General features: G+C 45.4%; 1 non-coding gene across 1 annotated transcript; it reads right to left on the bottom strand.

The window, feature by feature from the left end:
- Nucleotides 1-461: 461 nt before the first annotated feature.
- LOC111747482 lies at nucleotides 462-580 on the bottom strand. The gene has a single exon (XR_002783543.1). It is a non-coding gene; the product is annotated as a 5S ribosomal RNA (ribosomal RNA).
- Nucleotides 581-7,128: the final 6,548 nt, after the last annotated feature.

Here is a 7,128-nt window from a genome sequence, read left to right as displayed (position 1 = left end):
ACCGACTTCACGTTAACCGTTCTTACTGAACACACACGCACACGAAAGACTGTGAGGACATTTTTGACCATGATGGATATGTTTGGTTCCTCGGCCGTGGTGATGACAGCGTGAGTGTAGACATATGTCCAGATTCACCAAGAGGTACATATTACATGTATATATAAATTAAACTGCACATAAATTAAACTGCAATAATGCTGGAAGAATGGAAGGAAGGGAAGGAAGGAGAGAGGAAGGGAGGGAGGAAAAACAGGAGGCCAATAGTGTATATCGAATAAGGAAGAAAATGGCAGGAAGTAAATCTGGAGAGATGCAAAGGACCAAGCTGAGTCACCTCTTTCAAGGCAGAGAAGTCAGATTTACATTCCTTTTTTTTTTTTTTAGGTGAGGCAACCCTTGGTCGACCTCACAGATCGCAAGGAACTTGTCATCTTACAAGCCTTATTTTTCATCTTTTACGCCTACAGCACCTGGTCCTCCTAGGTGGTCTCCCATCCAAGTACTAACCAGGTCCAACCCCGCTTAGCTTCCAAGATCAGACGGGATCGGGCGTGTTCAGGGTGGCACGGCCGTAGACAATTTACATTCCTATTAGGAGACTCCATTGGAGGGTTTTACATTCGCAGGTATTAATTCGACTTAGGTTATTAAAATACCACTCTGGCTGTTCTGTGGAGAATAGACTCTTGAGAAGCAAGAACAGAAACTGGCAGGCCAGGGAGGGGACAATTTCAGTGGCCACACGAGAGAAGATGAAGGGGGGATACAGAGGCAACAGTGAAAATCAAGCCTCATCAGATCTGGGAAACGTTCTGAACACAGAGCTGATGAGAATCGTTCATAGATGGGAGGTGGATGCAGGGGGCGTGAGAAATCAGGGGGACCCGCAAATTTGTGTGCAAATCGGTTTGCTTCCGGGAGGGTGTGCTCGTGTATGTGTGTGGTGTACTTCCTTTTCTTTGAATTAAAAGGATAACATATAAGCATCTAGGTCATTCCAGTTGATGCATCTTAGTTAAAAGATTTTCTCGCGGGGATCAAGCTAAAAACTCATCTCCCTGGATGGCTCGGTGGGTAAGGGTGTCATGGTCAGCTCCGAGCTTGAGTTATGGCTCCAAGCGCATCTGCCAAAACCTCTTCCTAATATCTTTATGAAGCCACCTTCCCCCCAGCCCAGATAATAAACAGCTTAGGCATTTAATTCCATAAGAACAATTAGCTACCGCAAATTTCTTATACCGGATGTTGGATATGGGAAGAGCAGTTTCGGATAGGAATTCTGAATATGGTCTGCAGAATGAATCTGAGACAAGAAGCAAAGGGGAAGAAGACTGCTTTACTGTTTTCAGAACAAAGGGATGAGGTGCTAATATATGACATCTGGGTTGCCATAGGAATCAAGGAAATTAGATAACTATAACGGTGTGGAACTGTTATCTGTTAAGAGCCCACTATGCAGGAAGCAGTCTTCCAGCAACAGGACCCTTTGAGGTAGGGTTTGCAGATGTTTCATTGGGCATCTTACTCAAAGTCACAGAGTGTGGGCTTGGTAGAGCCAGTCTCCCCCAGATCTGCTGTTCTGCTGGACACTTTTGCCTCCCGGGGGTCTCTTGAACCTTCCGCATCAGATGCTTTCTTGGTTAAAGCTCCTGAGTCTGCCTCTAGTCACTCTGCTTCTCTCCTGGTGTTACCCCAAACAGATTTCTCAAACGTTCAGTAGGCTTGTAACTCTGTTTCCTAAAACCTAGGAAGTAAGAGGACCCAAAAACACTTGGCTTAAGCGTCCAGGCGTGCATGGGAGGCAATACAAGTGGCTTTGGTATTTCGAACCCAAGCCCAGGAGGCCTTGTCTGTGCCTTATATAGCATTTAGTGTGGTCCTCACTCAGGAAAACATGATTACTTAAGGGAACAGTCTGCATGAAACTGAGTTAGAGATCTGGTAGCAATTTTGCATGTTTGAACCAAGAAGGCATTTGTCCCGATAAAAGTTTATTCTCTACGAACACTGGAAGTAGCGGGAAAATCAGAAAGTGCCCGCGAAGTGGCCAGACACACTGCTAGCTCGTTCACCTCCTATGAATTGCGGGGACCAATTAGTTTGAATTCGTTTTTCAATCAGATAAATCTCGTCATACGTGCAGTTTGCTGGTGTCTCTCTCTGTCGTTTTTCTGTTGAAAAGCATTTGTAACTGGAGTTATGAAAGCTTTGGTCTATTTCTTCTCCAGGAAGCAGTGTGATGGCCTAGGTGGGGGCTTCTGGGGGCCATGGAGGCCTTACTGGTGTCAATTCAAATGAATCTTTCTAATGACTAGCGAATGAATGGAATGAGTCATGTGGCTGACTCAGAGATCCTTGAGTAATTGGGACACTCTCAAGTTCCTGGAGCATTTTTCTAAGGTCATCTTAAGCCTCCAATTCAGTCATCATCACACTTTATTTTCAAAGTGTCAGTTTAGATGACACCTTCATTAAAACCATTATGACTTTAATAATGATGATAATTACAGAAACTGACAGCTGAGAGGCATTAGGAAAAGACGGCCCGTTGCTAATTTACGTATCTTGGTTTTCTGTCCAAATGGAAGGCTGCCCAGTCCATTGTCCCAGCTCATGCCTGGCATCCTTTAATTTGATCAGTGTGATAACTGGTTATAAAGTAAAAACCCCAGAGTCATCTCGCTCTCCGTCTTCCTTCTCTCCCAATGCCTACCAGTTACCACCATCTACTGTTGCTCACTTGGAGCCATCTCTTAAACAACCCCCTCTTCCAATTTCCCTGCCACTAATATAGTAAGCAGACATCAAACTCTGCCTAAAGAGGCACAGTCTGCCCGGCCGCCCCACGGCTTTAAAGTCGCCTTTGAAAATCGTGCCGTTTACAAAAACAAACAATACACAAATAATATTCTAAAGGCATCTACAAATAGTAAAAGCGAAAGAGTCTACAAGAATCTGAGACGTGCTTCAAAACAAAGATATAACAATAGAAGAAAATCAGAAGTACAGAAACACCTCAAAGTCTGTGTGTGTGTGTGTGTGTGTGTGTGTGTGTGTGTGTGTTCATTATTTTTTAACTGTTTTCTATGGTAAATGGTGACTTAAACTCTGAGAAATGGGGTGGATTTATCAATGAATAATGGTAAATTATTTGGAAAAAAAATGTGGTACTTAATCCAAGCATCGACGAATGTAATTTCAAGTTTAAAATATTAGCAATAAAATTTTTAAAAGCACTGTAAGGAAAATAAATAATTTCAACCACAGGATGGGAAATGCCTCCCCAAGACTAATACCATAGGGAAAAATCATAAAGACAAATGTACATAGAATGATAAAATAAAACCATAAAACTGTTGTACATAAAAGGACATAATAAAATATTTAAAACCAACAACAGATTAAGAAAAATATATTTCCAACACATGAAAAAGATATAGAGTTGATAATTTTAAGGGCTTTAATAAATCAGGAAAGCAATATTCCAGTAATAAAATGAGCAAAGAAGAAATACACACACACATACACACACACACACACTTAAAATTTCATGGCACAAAAGCTTATAATAAAAGTATTTAAAAGTTTTCGACTTAACTAGTAAAAGTAAACATAACTTACATTCGAAAAACCTGTTATTTTTATAGCCTACCAAATGGCGAGATTGAGAAACAGAGTAACAAGTGCTGATTCAGAATTTGTGTTTTATGCCGTCAATGATCACAAACGCGCTGTCAAGGAAAGCTGCGGTAATAAAGCAATTACACAGAAAACTAGTGGAAAACACGCTACTTATCTAGATTGTTCAGGTGAGAGGTTATTTCCTTTTCTTTCCTCAATTAGATGATTCATAGGCAGAAATCCCAACCTTAGCTTGTCACATGATGAAATCGGTATGAAAATTTTGTCTGAGGCAAATCCCAAAATGAGGGATTAGGCAAACGCAATTTTCCTTTTCAAATGATGTTTCTGAGAACTGGTTAGGTGCTCTTAACAGATCCTACCTTCCTCCCAGGTCACGTTACAGTGACCAGCCAGAGAGCTTCCTGCGTGCCTTCTGCAGGCTGCGGCCAGGTAGTACTGGTGTCCAGGTGACACTGGAGGAAACTAACAGGTGACTGGCTGAATGGAGCAGCATTAGAAAGGGCTGCGTTTGGGAAGAAAGCCTACCCCAAACCTCAAGCTAAAAGGCACCACAGCGATTCTCCTATGATGACCCAGAGGACTCCTTTTCAAGAGGCCCCCCAAAAGGAAGTGGGGACGTAAGCAGGGGAAACCAAGAGACGTCTTGGATATGTAGGGACATGGGGACACTTAACAAGCAGCCTGAATGAGAGTGTTTTGTCAGTCTGGGAAAACTGCAGGGGTAAGACACCCAGGCGATTCTGCCCACCAGGGGTCTAACCTTCAACCTTCGCCACACGTGGAGTTTTGCCAAGTTCTAGATCGCCACTGAGTGCCAGACGGAGAAGGACATTCAGGTTCCCTGGCCTTTCGCTCTGTTCCCCTGCTTTCACTCTGGGGGGACATCCTATCCCCTCTATAAGTTCATCCAGGAGCTGGTTGATCTCTCCGAAGCTGAAATATTCTTTCATTCGTTGGGGAAAAAAAGTAATCCCCACCCTGGTGGTTACTAAGAGATTTGCATCATATAAATCCTTTGGCGGATCGTCAAGCAAGTTAATAGCATTCGAGAAATAGCCGATGATTTCAACAACAACTTGAATTTTGAATTAAATTGTGCGACATTTTTTTAAAGATGATGACATAGTTATCTTTTATAACATAAACATATACACACCCTCTTCTCCCCCCCAAAAATACTCAGCTCTAGATGATCATGAAATAAAAACTGCAGAGAGCCTTTGAAATCACTTCTTGGACAAATAGCACGCCAAGGCTTGCAAAGATAATGTGCTTATTCATGAGCACCTAGCTAGTGCGTGCAAGAGATGTTCCCGTAGCCTGTGCCCTCATCTGCCCCGTCAACTGTTCTAAGGGAGAGAAACAAGAGGTGTCTAGTATTAGAGAGACGGTCAGTCTAGTGAGATGCCGACTGAAAACCCGAGGAGAACGCGGTCGTTAATTGCAAGAGCGATTTGTATTGACTGCTGAACTAAGCCTGAGGTTTAACTTTAAAGAAGCGTATCACGTGCCTATTTGTTGTTGTCACAGTCAAGGCCCGTAAACTTTACAGTTTATAAAACACATTCCCATATGTGATCTTACTTGATTCGCCATAACCCAGTGAGATTCAGTTTATTATCCTCATTTTACAGATGATGGAAAATCAAAGCTGAGAACCGAAGGGGATTGTGGAAATAAATAACTCATTTTTAATATTAGAAAAATTATATTGGGGAAGTAAATACCAGGGATGTAAAAAGACACGGGTGGCAGAGTGTGGGCAGGAGGCCCGTCTTCTCAGTCTGTGCCCTGGCCCATGTGTCCCTGCCTGTCATCGCCTCTGCTGGCCTTTCACTCATCAGGAGGTCAGGCTTACAAGAGACACAAAAATATAGATAATAATAATGATTCATAATTGCAGGGGACTTGCTGCGCATTATGCTTGTCATATATCATCTTTCTGATCCTTAATTCTGTGTGATGATGTCAGCATGGTCGTTGTCAAGGTACAAGCAAGGCAAACTCAGACTCAACGTTACGTGACGGTGGCCAGTTCAGCACTTGGTCCCTGCATCTCTGGTTCCCAAGCTCATGGTCCGAGTGAGTTGTCAGCTCTTATGCTGTGTCCCCTCTCAAGGAACTACGTTTGTTGACTGCCTATCAGAACGTCGTCAGGACATTTTTAGGGATAGTTTTCAATAGGGCGACCCCTGTTGTGTCCTTTCGGTCTCTTCTGCATGGGAATTACAGCGGAGGTCATGTTGAACCTTGAAGCCTCACCCCATTTCCTAGACAGAGACCCCAATTCCCCAGGTGCCAAGACTGTGGCCTTTTAATGTCTGCAGGCCGAGTCTTCTCCCAGGATTGGCCTCCTGCAGAGGTTATGCTTCTTGCAGAGGGACCGGCTGCAGTCATCGTCCAGTTGGCAGCGTCGCGCAGCAGTTAGGGACATCTCGAAGGTCTAATCTATCTCGTGCGATCATCCGAACCCGCTGTTGCATCCGCACCACACTTGAACTTGAATTCTTTTAACCCAACGTTCCCTCTCTCTCCCTTACAGCCGCTAACCCCGAGAGCACTTCTGATAAACTTCTTGCACACACATCTGCTGTTCGGAGTCTGGCCCCTGGAGAACACGGCCCAGGAAAGTCAGGGCCGTGAGTGGACAAAAAATGTAACCTAAAATGGGGTTTCAGAGCAGGATTACTTGCCAGCCGTCTGGCAAAACGACCCTCCGCCCCCGTGGCGGGCACGGGAGTGAGCAGTCCCCCCCTTGCGGGCTGCAGTGGCGCCCTTCTTAGAGCTTCCTCGTTGTAAGCGGGCGGGCGTCGTAGCTCGGCTGCCATAACAAAACACCATCGGCGACGTGTTTTTCTCGCAGCTGTGGGGGCCGGAAATGGCAATCGGGGTGCCAGCGTGGTCAGGTTCTGGTGAGGGCCCTCTCCCTGGTTCGCGGACCGTCCCCTGGAGGCGGCCTGCCTCCTTCTCTGGTCCTGTGGTGGACCACGTGTTTATTCTAGAAAGCCATCTCTGAGGTGGACACCTGGGCAGGCAATCAGAGCTAACGTCGGACACCCGCATTACAAGAAAGAAAAACCAGATGTTGGGGCGCACACTGCAGCTTTCCCCTGGCGAGAAGCCCTGTGACCCCAAGTTAGAGAAACATGATTCGAAAGATGTGAAACCGAAACAGTGGCCCGGAGAGATGGCGTGACGGCCGTGGAGAGGACACGGGAGGGCCTTAGGTGGCCGTGATCAGACGTTTGCTGCCCCTGAGGGGCGAGGTGTCACCTTCCCCCACCGCGAGGTCCCACTTACTTCCCGGTATCGTTTCCACACGTGCCTGGCGAGGACACTCGTTTTAAGATTCCGAATGCCAAGGCCAACGCCTAGGCAAACGTCCGGGGAAGGAGCCTGGAAATCTGCATTTCAGAGTCCCGGGTGACTCTTACAGTCGGGCGCGTTGAGAGAAACTGGCCAGAGGTGACGCAAAAGCGT

This window comes from Pteropus vampyrus, unplaced genomic scaffold (assembly GCF_000151845.1).
Source record: "Pteropus vampyrus isolate Shadow unplaced genomic scaffold, Pvam_2.0 Scaffold224, whole genome shotgun sequence".
Classification (NCBI taxonomy): Eukaryota; Metazoa; Chordata; class Mammalia; order Chiroptera; family Pteropodidae; genus Pteropus; species Pteropus vampyrus.
This window is presented reverse-complemented; position numbering and strand designations above follow the sequence as displayed.